Source organism: Trichechus manatus, unplaced genomic scaffold, assembly GCF_000243295.1.
Source record: "Trichechus manatus latirostris isolate Lorelei unplaced genomic scaffold, TriManLat1.0 scaffold00006, whole genome shotgun sequence".
Classification (NCBI taxonomy): domain Eukaryota; kingdom Metazoa; phylum Chordata; class Mammalia; order Sirenia; family Trichechidae; genus Trichechus; species Trichechus manatus.
In genome coordinates, this window is record NW_004443942.1 from 13,369,464 (window position 1) to 13,384,687 (window position 15,224).

Sequence of the window (15,224 nt, forward strand, 5' to 3'; positions counted from 1 at the left end):
GAAGACTGATGCATCACAAGGGCCTTCCTCCAGAGATGACACAGAGAGAAGGCTTTTTCCTAGAGCTGACACCCTGAATTTGGATTTGTAGCCTACTGGACTGTGAGAGAATAAACTTCTCTTTGTTAAAACCATCCACTTGTGGTATTCCTGTTAGAGCAGCACTAGATGACTAAGACAGTGGCAATGGGTATTAGATACAGAATCATTCTGGTGCTGGAACCTCCTGGTGCAACTCTTAAAAACCAGCACATTGAAAAAGGGCAGCACCATGAATGACTACTGAGAAAAGATAATGGTAACAATTGAAGGAGACTTTTTAAAAAAAGTTTGGAAACCACTAACTTTGAGCAAATGGCCTTGTTCTTATGGTTAAAAATTCTTTTTTTCCATTGCCCAATGCATAACTGTATAGATTCATTTATAGTGTATTCCTTCCTTTTGAAGAAGAAAACGGAAGCCAGAACATCTGTAAAAGGTCAATATTAGACACAAAAACCTGATCGTCTTCTCTGATGATAATAGGAAGTTTAAACTGCCTGGTAAGATTCAAATAATTATTTTGCTGGTTTTACAAGGCTACCCTGTGATATCTAATTAATTTATTCAATAACGAGTGACTGATTATATATTATGTGCCAGGAACTGTGCTTAGAACTGGAGACAAAGAGATGAAGGACATAGTCTGTAAGCTTGAGAAGCTCATATCTATTAAGTCAAACAGATCAGTAAGAAGACAAGTGTCCATCCAAGGCACAACAATTGGTCTCTATTCACCAGGAGCAATAGAGGAAGGAGAATCAGGAATAGGAGGAGGAAATTGAATGTATGACCAATTGCCGCCATGAATACCTGCCTCCTTTGCCATGAGACCAGAAGAACTGGATGGTACTTGGCTACCATTACAGAACATTTTGATCAAAGATAGTATAGAATAATCCTGATCAAAAAGAGGAAAAATGCAGAACAGAATTTCAAATTCTCATGGACTCCAGACTTTATGGAGCCGCGGAGGCTGAATGAACCCCGGAAACTATTTCCTTGAGATAATCTTTAAACCTTAAACCAAAAATATCCCCTGAAGTCTCCTTAAAACCAACAATAGTTTAACTTAAGTGGTAAAAAATGTCTGCCTTGAGCACTATACACTTTTAAGATCTATCTATATGGGATCAAACTGACAACAGCAATTCAAAGATTAGATAGGAACCTTAGCGGGCAGTGATTTTATGTTAATGAGGGAGGAACAACTCAGAAAAGGAGGATGAGAATGGTTGCACAACTCAAAGAGTGTAATCAGTGTCACTGAATTATACATGTAGAAACTGTTGAACTGGTGTATGTTTTGTTGTATATATTCTCAACAACAACAAAAAAATAAAATTAAAAAAAAAAGAAAACAACTATAGTCGGTGTGACAAGTGCTATGATGAAGTGTGCCAAAGGTTCAGTGGTTGAATAAAGGAAGGACCTTTAACCCAGACTGGAGGATTGAGGTCAAGGAGGATTATCCATCATAAAATGTTTCCCCAACTTATCAACAGGGAAAAGAATACCAGGCAGCAAGAATACATGTAAATGTAATCCATATTATTGCCAGAAAAAAGCTTCCCTGAGTCCTAATTTTGCAGGAGGAATGTAAGGGACATGCTGCTTACCCAGTTTTTCCTACTCTGGCTAAGAATTTCACCTTTACTGCATAGGGTCTACCTGGTCCATTTATTTCTATGTAGCATAGACTATTGGAGGAGCTGTTGACTTCTCTCATACCTCCACTTCTTTCATGCTGGTCGAGGGGACCATCAGTGTCTCACCTGAATTATTGTAATAGCTTTATAACTAGTCTAGCTGCTTTCTCCATTGCCTGCCCCAGCTCGTGGTCTTTTTACTTCAATACACCAGCCAGAGAGATCTTGTTAAAACCTAAGTGACAGCAATGTCACTCTTTAGCACAAAACCTTCCAATGATTATTTCATTCAGAGCCAAAAAAAACTTCCTTATAATGGCTTACAAGACCCTGGAGAAGTGGCCCTCCATGGACTTTCTGTTGTGACTCCTTCCGTCACTCACCTGGCCTTCTTACAATTCATAAACATACCAGGTATGATCCCACTTCAGGGCCTTTGCACTAGTTGTTCCCTCCCTTTTCTTGGAACACTCATCCATCTAATATATGCCCAGCCTGCTCCCTCTCTTTCTTTATGTTTTTGTTCAAAGCCAGTTTATCAGGTGAGGCTTTCTGTGAACACCCTAAATAAACAAAAACTTGTCATATAACACTTCTTATCTCACTTACCCTGCTTTAGTTTTCTCCATAGAACTTACTAGCATCTGAAGTTTTGTGTTTTTATTTGTTTGTTGTTTGTTTTCCCTCCACTGAAAGATAAGCTTCATAAGAGCAGGGGCATTATCTGCTCTGATCACTGTTGCACGTTAAGTGCCTACAAGAGCACCTGGCGTATAGTAAGATTTGTAAATCATTTTTGAATGGATGAACAAACAATACTTGGAGGATTTTTTTTTTAAACTGACAACTTACAATGAGAATGGAAATGTTTGATGAGAGTTGCTGAACCCATGCTTTATAATAAAAACTAAATAAATTTTAAGTACAATATTATAGAAAACAGATTGCCAAGACCAACGGTGGGTTCTGGTATCAATCCCATGTTGTTTTTTGTTTGTTTTTTTTCACTAATACACAATCAAATGAACAAACAAACAAACAAAAAAAAATGGGAATCGCTTTTAATCATTGTTGCTTTTATAATAGGTTTGATCCATTCTGAATCCTGTTCGGTGGTGGTGGTGTCCCATATAGGCTATTTTTTGTTGCAATGTACTTTTCACACCTAAGTGTCCTTCTCCCTAATTCTTAGTTCTTGCTCTTATACAAGGCAAGGATATAGCCCTTGAGGCTCAAGTATTATCAAGTGATAGCTGAGGGAGTCTTGGCTTCTTTCCTGTGTCCTCTACAAATGCTGGCTGGGACTGTGAGATGGTGTTTCTTTTTGTCATTCTAACCTGAGTGCCCTGTGCCTGTCATTTCTTCATTGGGATCATAGTACACTGATGAGATTCAACATTTTCTTCACATTTTGGATACAAGAGAGGCATTTTGAAGGCCTCACCATGAGACGATGCCCTTCTAGCTGAAAGTCAGCTGGAAACAGCGCCCTAATTGGCAGAACCAACCGTGGACATCATGAAAACTCCTTCCAGCACCCTCAGGAAACAGCCAGAGCATCTTGCTTAATCCCTTCATGCCTGTTATCATGTGGGCTACAGATATAGATAAAAAAGAAAGCTCAGCATGTTTGAAGAGTTGTACCTGGAGGGGTAAGCTATAGCACAGAGTGCTGGTGAGAAGTGGCAAGGGATACATCTGGAGAGGGAGGCAACGTGTCAGGCACTGTGCTCCCTGCTTTCGTATTTATCCTGACATTTAATCTTCACTCCATCCTGAAGAATAGGTATTGATATCTTCATTTCACAAGTGGGGAAACTAAGGCTCAAAGTGCTTAAATAACTTGCTGAAGGTCACTCAGCCTGTGATTAATTTCAGGTTCGTCTGATTCCATGGCCTATTCTCTCTTACCTCCGTCATGCTGCCTATAAATCAGAAATACATTTTGAGAGATTTGAGCCTAAATCTTTCACAATAACATTAGCACAAAAATGAGGGCAGCCATGTTGTAGATGAGATATAGCTAAACATCTAGAAAGACAGATAACCGGGCAGTGGTGAAGGCTCGAGGCCCAGCGGGTGTGTGCAGTGTGAAAGCAGCCATTAATCAGACACGCTCACCTGAGAGGACCCTGGGTTTCGACTTTGAAGGCAGCTGAAGAAAGGTCAAAAATTTGTTTTCTGAATCCTCCAGCAAGCAGAGCTCTCTCAAATTTTTTTTTTCTTTTTTTTGTATTCTGCAAAATGATAATAGTTCTAACTCTGATTTCCTTGGTTGGAACCTTCAAGTATAGAATTGAAAAATAATACATTTTTAACTCTGTGAGTTAGGATTTCATTTACCTATAGTCCCCCATGTGAATATATTTTTCCAGAAATAGGTTTCCCCACTGTGCATGTGTGTGACTAGTACTATTACTACTATTAATAATATCAACAATAATATCATCGATAATAATGTATATCTTTTGAGCATGTGGGACTAAGCATGTGACCTGCAGTAATATTTAATCCTCACGACCATATAAAGATGTGCTGTTTTTATTTAATTCCCATTTTGTCTATTAGAAAAATAAGGCTTAGAAAGATTTCTAGGTTTGCCTCAGGTCACACAGCTAGAAAACAGCAGACAGGAGCTTTGCACCTGTCTTAGTCATCTAGTGGTGCTGTAACAGAAATACCATAAGTGGATGGCTTTAACAAGAGAAATTTATTTTCTCACAGTCGAGTAGGCTACAAGCCCAAATTCAGGGCATCAGCTCCAGGAGAAGGCTTTCTCTCTCTGTCAGCTCTGGAGGAAGGTCCTTGTGATACATCAGTCTTCCCTTGGTCTGGGAGCATCTCAGCACAGGAACCCCAGATCCAAAGGATGGGCTCTACTCCCCGTACTGCTTTCTTGGTGGTATGAGGTTCCCATGTGTCTCTGCTCTCTTCTCTCTTTTATATCTCAGAAGAGATTGGCTTAAGACACTGTCTAATCTTGTAGACCTCATCAGTATAACTGCTGCTAATCCATCTTATTACATCATGGTGATAGAGTTTACACACATAAGGAAATCCCATCAGATTACAAAATGGTACACAATCATACAATACTGATAATCATGACCCAGCCAAATAGAAATTTTAGGGGGACACAATTCAATCCATGACAACACCCAACTGCCCAAATCCAGAAACCTGTCATCTGGAAGTCTCTGGTCAGTATGTGTTTGGTGTTTGAAAGGGTGGGAGGTTGGAGGTGGTAGTAGTGTTTTTTGCAGTATCTCATGTGTCATTTTTTTTCTTTCTTCTATTCTTTTTCTCCTTTCCTCTATCCCTCCTCTCTTATTTTTATCCCTCCCTCCCCACTTTTTAAAATCCCAAACCAGTTTTCTCCCATTGGGTGAAGTTAGCATTGCTTCTCAGGTACCTGATGCCATGTGCTGAATGCTGGGCATGGCCAGAGTCCCAGAGTCATGACTTTTTACTCTCAACCTCACAGTTGACTTTCTCTTGGGCAAGTCATCCAACTGCTCCTCTCTCAGTTCCCCATCTACAGAATGAAGACACCATTAGAAATTACCTTTTAGAATTGTTAGAAAGAGCTTTTTAAACCAAAGCACACAATGCTTTACGAATATGAGGAATTGTTAAGGTTTCAAGATGGAGGAGGAATGGAAACGCCCTCTTGAGAACTCTGGTCCACCCAAATTACCCAGCTACCACCAGTGCAGTTGGATTTGTATCTCATTCAAGATTTAACATCTAATTCCATACATTACATAAAATTGCAGAATGCTTTTACACAGGAGAGTTTGCTGGAATTTATTTCTTTAAAATTCTCTAGACTGTGGTCTCTAGGGGGTAATATAAGTGTTGGCTCCAAAATGGCAGTACAGCAGGAGACCTTCTGGCCTGCATACCCAGGGCATTCTCCTCAACTGCCTTTCACAGACAGCACTTTCAGGCTTCCATTTCTTAGTGCTCCTGTAAATACTGAACACAAAATGTTGAATTGCTTTCAGTTTTTTTTTTTTTGTTGCAAAGATGTAATTTGACTGCTGCCTTAGTTTTTGCATTACTAAGTCCTGAATTTACTTCCTGAATTTTGGTTTTTGAAATGTGAACACCATTTCTTATTCTCTTCCTCTTCTTAGATTTTTGTCTTAATCCTTCATTATTTTCTGTGCTACAGCTACCAGTACTCAACAAGCTCTCAAACGCTGGCATCGATTTAATTGTGTGTCCATTAGTGGAAGGCAGGCTGCAAAGAGCTTTAATATCTGGGCAGAAAACGCTGCATTATAGTTATTAACTTAGAGAGTAAGAGACTGGTGGACTTAAGAATTAAACTTATTGAGCACTTCCTATGTGTGGGCATTATCTCATTTATAATACCAGTCTGACATAGGTTGTCTTATTGTCCTAATTTTACAGATAAGGAATTTGATGCTTGAGGAGAGTAAGCACCTTGTCAAAATCAGTCAGTTAGTAAGGAGTGGAACTAGGATTGGAACCTACGTCTCTTTGTCAAGTCCATACTCTTAACCATTCTGTAAGCCAGAGGCTATATAGAAGAATTACCCAGGCACCTGGATTGTTTGGGTAACACATCAGTAACTGACCCCCTCTTTTACCTTAGAAGCATAAGGATCTAGATTGAGTAATCCTCAATCCTAAATTCTTTACAGTTTCCTTATTTAATTGCTCTTATTTTTATAGGATTCTTCCACTTCTACATCTCAGAGATTTTCAGCTCATAAAAACTTTTTCAAATTCAACATTTTGACTTCACTTTCCTAGGAAAAAGCCACCACTCTTATTCTGAATAAAATTGGAATAGTGGGAAAATAGGCAGTATTGTTGTTAGTTGCCATGGAGCAGGCACTAACTGATGGCTACTTTATGTATAACAGAACAGAATGTTGCCTGGCCCAGTGCCATATTCAAGGTCATTGGTATATTTGAGTCCATTGTTGTGGCTATTGTATCATTCCATCTCACTGAGGATTTTCCTCCTTTTAGTTGACCCTCTACCAGACATGATGTCCTTTTTCTAGTGGTTGTTCTAGTGAAGGCCAACTGCTAGACAATATTACCAAAAAAAAAAAGCAAAAACATTGCTGTTGAGTCGATTCTGACTCATACGACCCTATAGGACGGAGTAGAACTGCCCCATAGGTTTCCAAGGAGCAGCTGGTGGATTCAAACTGCCACCCTTTTGGTTAGTAGCAGAATGCTTAACCACTGTGCCACCAGGGCTCCAATATAAGCTGTCTTAAGTCTTTCATAAAACCAGTGAGTATCTGGTAAGAAAGAGAGGGCAGCGGAGACTATCTTGTGAAATAGCTCAAAGCCTGAGTTTATAAAATACCAGTTATAGTTGCTGCTCCTCCTGCCTCACTGTTTATCTTCCAGCACTTGTGGTCCAAAAGCCACCTCTAGTTCTACCTGACAGGGTTCCATGCCTCTGTACCTTTGCACATGCCATTCTTTCCCCCTGACTTGAACACCTGTGGTCCCAGTCTGCCTGGCTGTTTATTTTTCTGCCTTAGTTTAGGCATCAGGTCTTCAGTGAGGTCTTTCTTGATCTTCCAGGCAGAACAATCCCTATCTCCTCTTGATCTTGGGCAGGCAATATTGCTAGGATCTATCAGGCAGTACATGATCTGCATACACTCCTCCAGCTTCCTTACTAGTGTGAATGCCTGTTCTGTGCCAAGCATGGTTATGGACACTGAAGATACAACAGAGAAAGAACAGGCAAACATTTCTGCTCTCGTGGAGCTAATATATAATACCGATTGCCTTTGAGTCAATCCTGACTCATAGTGACCCTACAGCACAGAGTAGAACTGCCCCATAAGGTTTCCAAGGAGTGCCTGGTGGATTCAAACTGCCAACCTTTTGGTTAGCAGCCGAGCTCTTTAACCACTATGCCACCAGGGCTCCTAATATATAATAAATCATAGTAAATGAGATAAATAAGTAAGATATATAGTGTGTTAGATACTGATAAGTGTTTAAGAAGAAACTAAGGCAGGAAAGGGTAATAGGGAAGGTTTTACCGAGTAGACATATTTATGTAGAACGTGAAATAGGTGAGGGAGAAAGCCATGCAGCTCTCTGGAAAACACATTTGACACAGAGGAAACACAAGTGCAAAGGCCCTGGTGCAGGAGCATGCCTAGAATGTTTGAAGTATTAGAAGATTAGAGAGTATTAGAAGAGAGGTTGTGTATAGCCTTTAAGGCTGTTGTAGAGACTTGGCTTTCATGCTAAGTAAGATAAGGAGGAAAGGAGTGACATGATCTGACTTACATCATATCTAAATTACTCTGACTGCTGTGCTGAGAATAGACTGGAGAGAAATAGTGACAAGTACAGAAGCAGAAAGTCTAATTAGGAAGCTACATCAGTACTCTTAAGTGAAAGATGATGGTGGTTTAGACCAGGATAGTTGCAGTGGAGGTGGCCAGGAATAGCCAGGTTCTGGATATAGTATGAAGGTGAAGTCATAGGATTTCCTGATGGATTAGATTTGAGATTGGAGAGAAAGAGGAGTCAATTACGACTTCAAGGCTTTTTGCCCTGACCAATTGCTAGGATGAAGTTACCATCCATTGAAATCGGGAAGGCTGTGGGGTAGAGCAGTTTGTGGGAAAAGACCAGGAGTTCAATTTTGGCCAAGTTGAATCTCAAATGTCTATCAGTGATGTCTGAAAAGGAAGTTGGATATGAGTCTGAAGTTCAGAGAAGATAAACTTCACAAAGAGATGCTATTGAAAGTTATCAGATTAACTGAGGTCATCAAGAGAGTAAGAATAGAAATAGAAGAGGAGAGCTTCAAGGACTGAGCCCAGGGCATTCCAAGATTTAGAAGCTGGGGTGATGGGGAGGAAGCAGCAGCATAGATTAAGGAAGAGTAACCACAAACGTAAGAGAAAAATCAGGAGGGTGCAGTGGGTTTGAATCCAATTAAATAAAAATTTTTTAAAGGAGAAGGAGTGATAGACTGAGTTAGTTGCTGCTGATAGGTCATCTGAGATACAAACTGAAAATTGACCACTCACTTTAGCATATGATGGCTATTAGTGACCTTGGTACGACCTCAGGGCCTTTGCACTTGCACCTCTACCTGAAATATTCTTCCTCTCAATAACAGCACTGCTCATTCTTTCTCCTCTTTAGGTCTTTACTTAAATACCACCTTCTCAGGGAGGTGTTCCTTGATCATCCCATTAACTGCAACCCTTCCCACTGACACACTCCCATCCCTCTGCTCTGCTTTATTCTTCTCCATATCAAGTGTCATAATCCAACACACTCTGTCAGCCACACATTTGTTTATTCTGTATCTTCCCACAGTAGTATATAAATACCACAAATGGAAGATTTTTAAAAATCTGTTGACTGCTGGAACCATGATTCCCAGAAGCATCCTAGGAAGATGCTCAATAGGTACTTGCTGAAGGACTAAATAAAGGACTGTCTGCCTCTTCTCAACCTCAGTACTGTTGACATTTTGGGCCAGATAATTCTTTGTTGTTGGGGCTGTCCTGTGCATTGTAGGATACTTAGCAACATACCTGGCCTCTGCCAACAAAATTCCTATCACCTCCTGGTTGTGAGAAACAAAAATATTTCTTAACGTTGCCAGATGTCCTTTGGGGACAAAATTGCCCCAGTTGAGAAATACCGTGTTAGACTCCCAGATCATGGAGAATAAGGATCATATCTTATTAGATTATCTAGTGTCTGACACATAGTAGGTGCTTGATAAATTTTTAAAGTTGGATTGATCTGACTTGGTCAAATGTTTATCTCAAATTTTATGATGCAATTAGTTTATGTACAAGAATATCTTCCCCCCAATTTTATTTTCTCTTATATAATGAATTTGTTCCATTAATAAATATAAGTTCAGTATCACCCAAGTTCAAGATAATGTAGAGGCAGCAGAGATACAAAAACCACAACCTCAGTCTGGAAGACTCTTACAGTGTCCAGTTGGAGATGTATATACACTGGAGGAAGAAACAGCAACGCAAAGGGATGCATTATTTCTATGCCCATGCTAACTTATACCACTCTTACTTAGTTCATTCTTTGTAACTAGGATCACCAAACCTTTACTTTAAAGGCCCATATAGTAACTATTGTCAACCTCGCGGACCATACGGTCTCTGTCACAACTACATCCATGGAAAACAGTGCTTCTAGACCTATTTGTATCATGCCAGTTTTTCTAGAGCTAAGACTCACACCTCAGCTTGAAGACCTCAAGATTATATTACAAGTAACTCTGCACCCTCACTCTATGCTTAGAGTGGTTACATAAGTTATACACTGCTACTAAGGGGCCTCCTGGGTTTTGAGCCCAGAGAATTAATCACAAAACCCTATAGGCTAGGTTATGTGCGACTGACAAAAATATCTGAAGTAAGTAATTTTCAAACTTAGTAGGTTGTGAAAACAAGTCATTGAGTTATAGCTGCAAATTGTAAATTTTATAAATTATATAGAATAGAAAGCATAGTATATCACATATACTAAGAGTAAATTTTATCTTTCTAGTTTCCTATGTATGTATGTGAGGATCTCTGATATAAAATTTATTTCTTACTGTTTATTGTAGTCAAAGAAGTTAGCAAAGCACAGTCTTAAAAACCAATTATCTAGAATAATGGCGACAACAAAAGAAAAGTCTGTATGTAGGTCTGGGCAGTAACTACTGTGCCTAAGGTAACTATCATACCTGAGAGGGGATGGGAGATGAGAAGGTGAGAGGAGTAGGATTCATATTCTAAATGCCTCTGCTTCCCTGCATGGTTTGCTGCGTTTTCTTTTAATATTCAGCCTCTAACCTGGACGTGAGTTATAAACTCTTATTCATTTTCTTCTTCTATTCAGTACCTTTCCTCAAAACAAAACTTTGACCTGAAATGGCCCTATTCCTGCCCTTTCCGTTGGGCAAAAGTCTTAGTCAGTCTTCCAGTCCCAACTCAGATGCCATCTCTGTTGCAAAGCCTTGCGCCAGTCCCTCGGGCACAATGAATCACATCCTCCACGGTGTTCTCTCAGCAGTTGGTTCTTACTGCAGTGGTAGCCTTTATCACGTTCTATTATGCTTGGCTTTATGTGCGCTGCTCTCTGTTACGTGATTGTGTGCATCTTGAGGATGGGGACAACTTTTATGACTAGCTTTAGACTTAGCACCTGGCACATTATCTGCACACACTATGTAGCAGAGCCATAAGTGGAGACAGCTTAGGGATGTGATTAATTCTCTGGGCTCAAAACCCAGGAGACCACTTAGTACCAGTGTGACTTTTGATAACTTATTTAACCACTCTAAGCCAACTTCCTCATCTGGCAATGAGAATAATATGACTAATACACAGTATTGCTAAAAGAATGGGATTACATTTATAAGGCACTTACTACAGTGCCGAGCACTTAATAGGTTTTCAATAAATGGAATATACCATTGTTATTAGTGTTATTAGTGTTAGTATTATCATTATTATCATTGAAAAGGGAAGTGAAAAGACTATTGCAACTGGTGATACAAACATACACAGGAGACTGTGGGGTCCGTGATTAAATATTATATTATGCAATATACTGCGCACTTGCAACCCTCCCCACTGACACACTCCCACCCCTCTGCTTTGCTTTATTCTTCTGCATATTACTTGTCATCATCTAACACATTCTATCACCCACATATTTACTTTGTTTATTCTGTATCTTCCCACAGTAGAATATAAACACCACAAATGGAAGATTAGGAGATCTTATAACAAAATGGAAAGTAACAATTGCAGACATCTGGATGTTTGGTATTATATACCAAACTAGCCGTTTGGATGATTTTAATTCTTACCTTTTCCCTATATTTTAAACTTCTTTAGGGTGGTGGGTTGGGTAAAAGGGAGTGAAGTAACAGAATTTGCTCCTGGAAACAACTGTGTAAAGTTGGAGTAGAGTTTCTCAACCTCAGCATTACTGACATTTTGAGCAAGATAATTTCTTTGTTGTGAGTGGCTGTCCTGTGCACTGCAGGATGTTTAGCAGCATCCCTGGCCTCTACCCACCAAATTCCAGTAGTTCACCCGTCCTTGGCGTGACAACCACAAATGTTTGAGGGGGCCTTCTATAAATAGCATGTTCTGAACAGGGTAAGGAATAAAACTAAAGCAAACATGGAGGTGAAAACATCCCCTTTATTACTAGCAGAGCTGAGTAGGAGAACATGACTTGAAATCTGTGAGCCAAGATGGCTTGCTGATAGTGAATGCAGAATAAGGCTGACTTACCCACTGAGTCCCAGGGAGGAAGGTATCATCAAGGAAATGAGGAAAACTCATACTGTCCAAGGGCAGCTCACTCCCAAAAGAGAAGTGGACTGGCGTGCACTTGTGGTGAGTATGCCTAGATTTTAATTATTCTCCACCCCCGACCTTTGGATTTTAGATGTACAGAATCCTATGAATGATAATGATTGGTTCATAACACTCTGTCATCATTGGTCCAAGGTGGTCAGCTTTTATTTATTTCAGTGTTTTGATAGTTACTTTTAATAATGTAAATCAGGCTTACTAACTCACTACACAAAGGCCAGAAGTGCAACAATAACCTACATCTAATCATACAGCACTTCCCACCCCATCCTTCCTCTTCTCCCACCTGAGGTAAGCAGCATCTTGATAAATTTTTTCCAGAACTTACCAATAAAATAAGTTTCTCTGTCTTCCCAGTGGTGAATGAGCAAAGAGGGCAGAGAGAAGTCAGAAAAGAGTTTAAGAGCAATCCTTCCTCAAGGAAACCAGGAGAGAGGAAAGGGTTTCCTTCTGACAGATGGTGCTAAAACTTATATATTTCCTCATTTTCTCAGAAATCCTGGGTATCCCCAGGAAGTAAATATATGCCGGTAAAACTTTAAGAGAATTATGCAAACTGTTTGGAATATGAAGGGCTATTACTTTTTATTAGTATAAAACTGTTCTTGTATATTTAGCACATGGTAATGAGACCTGGTATATGCAAACCCACCTTCTCATTTGATGTCCATAAGGCCCAGGTTTCATTTCACATGCTGAGAATTTTGTATGTAAAAAACTACAGTCTTCTTGTGGATTAATTCCCCCTTACTTTTGAGTGTTGTGATTTTATTTTCTTGCACAATGAAAAGAGTCCTTTCAAATATAGACTCCTGCCTTCTTAGAGTTGATCCAATCCAACATCTCCATGACAGTAAGTTAATAACAATGGTACTATAATGACAGATGCAGGTTTATAATCTCATTCTATAGCCACAATCTATTTATGCCAAATTTTTGAGTCTGGAAAGTGGGTGACAAAGAAACAACATATTAAGCCACTTACTCATGATGCCTGAGCTTCTCTGAGTTTGCAAAGGATCTATGATTCCAAGTTCCATTGCAAACCACAGAATTCTACTAAGGAATCAAGGAATCATTAACAATGAATCAAGGAAGAATTAACAATGAACCCTCACTAAAGAAAAAAACTCCATAGCACAGGGATTTTTTCTGTCTTATTCTCTATTGCATCTACATCATCTAGGACTGAAACTGGTTCATAACTGATGCTCAATAAATATTTGGGGAATGAACGAATAAATGAACATCTGGGAGAATGCTTGTTATCTGGAAAATCAGAGTCCTGGTGATAAATAACAACAATCACATGGAGTTCTTGAGCACAGTCCATATGCCTAATTTAACTTAATCCTCAAAGCATGGGTGTTATCACTGGTACTTTGCTAATGAGAATATTGAGGCCCAGGGAGGGGTAGTAATTTGCTGTAGGTCACAGCGCTAATAAATATAGAGCAAGGATTTAGACCATGTAATTTCTACCATCCCATCTCATCATAAGCTAGAAGGAAAAGGTCTTGGCAGATTGGCTTCTTGTTTTGGTTCTACCATCAGCTAAGTAATGATGGGTAAATTGTATGTCTGAGTAAACCAGAAAACCAAACTCATTGCTGTCGTGTTGATTCCGACTCATAGCGACTCTATAGGACAGAGTAGAACTGCCCCATAGGGTTTCTAAGGAGCAGCTGGTGGATTTGAACTGCTGACCTCTTGGTTGGCAGCCAAGCTCTTAACCACTGCGCCATAGGTCTGAGTATTCAGAGTCTTTTTCTTTAAAATATACTATTCATAGTTGACCACGAAGAGCTTATTATCTACATATAAAAAATCTGGTCCATAATCTTTACAATATAACAGTGTATTTAGATGTTTTATGAGTTATTCAAAGAAAACTTGCATTGACCTTCTTCATTTCTGCCAAGTAGTTTAATTTTTGGATCACATGCTCTTCTTTGCTTTTAAGATCTTTGAAATTACTTATGTTATCTAAAATTCAGATAGGCAGTGAATTTCTTGTCTATCTGAGATACATTCTATTAAAAATAGCATGTGCCTAGACTGACTGAAACATGACTGGACTCAGACAGAAATGAAGATTAGATAATAGATGATGAACTTGAACCGCTCCCCGCCCCCTTTATTTCATGCAGCATGTGCAAGTTGGACACATTTTTTTCTTTTATTTTTTAGTCAGTTGTTAGCACTTACGACACTATTTTTAAAAGAAACAAAACCACCCATGTGAATAAAAACCTGCACTGTAACATGTTAAGAAGTAGTAAGACTTTGAAGCAGAGCTTCAAACCAGTTCTGCCTGGTTCACTCATAGCCAGTGAAGTGAAACCCGGATGGATCCAAATTTTTAAAATGTGGATTAAGTGGAGCCATAAGTGGAATGGGAAAAATTAGGGGTTGAAGCCCCGCTAGAAACTTAAATCTCCCTCTTAGAAAACAAGGGGAGTGTGCGCGTTGCATAGCAACCAAATCTCTTGCCAGCAGAGTCAGAAACTCCAGTTCTCCTGCTCCAAGATGGCGGCCAATCACACCACTTTGAATGTATGTTGCTCACCACAGTCCCGGCAATAATCCAGTCCCCCACATCAGGCTCCTGAAAGGGCTCACTATGTTTCTTCTAAGTCTTCCATTCCCAGGGATTCAGCCCATAATTTTTCGCATTCTGCTTATCGTTCCTCTTCACCCAAATTTAAAAAATTTGGGTCTGTTCCAATTTTGCTTCATTGGCCGTGACTGAACTGGTTTGAAGCACTGCTTTGAAGCCAAAGGGGTCTTTGCTTTAATCTTGGCTCTGCTGCTTACTGCCTTGGCAGTTTTAGACAGGGCACTTGATTTCTGAATATCAGCTTCTCCAGTTTAAATATGGAGACAATTAAAGCTATTACAACTTCAGTGATGAAGAAAAATGCTATTCTTATTAGTAACTAACTCAAAAATAAATAACAAAGGGCCGGGGAGCACACCGCACGCTGTGAGGACCGCGCCTAAGCGGCCTGCGCGGGCAGCCTGTGGCCTTGACCCGCGGCGCGGAGGCAGCCCGAGCGAGCCGCACTGCAGCACGGCCCTGACTAGCGCGCCCGCCCTGACTAGCGCGCCCGCCCTGACTAGCGCGCCCGCCCTGACTAGCGCGCCC

General features: G+C 40.0%; 1 protein-coding gene across 1 annotated transcript in view; it reads left to right on the plus strand.

Moving 5' to 3' along the window:
* The window catches only part of NELL1 (neural EGFL like 1), a gene marked incomplete at its 3' end in the record, with an annotated part of 870,822 nt that overhangs the window by 651,282 nt on the left and 204,316 nt on the right, over positions 1 to 15,224 (plus strand). The gene's annotated exons all lie outside the window — the stretch shown is intronic.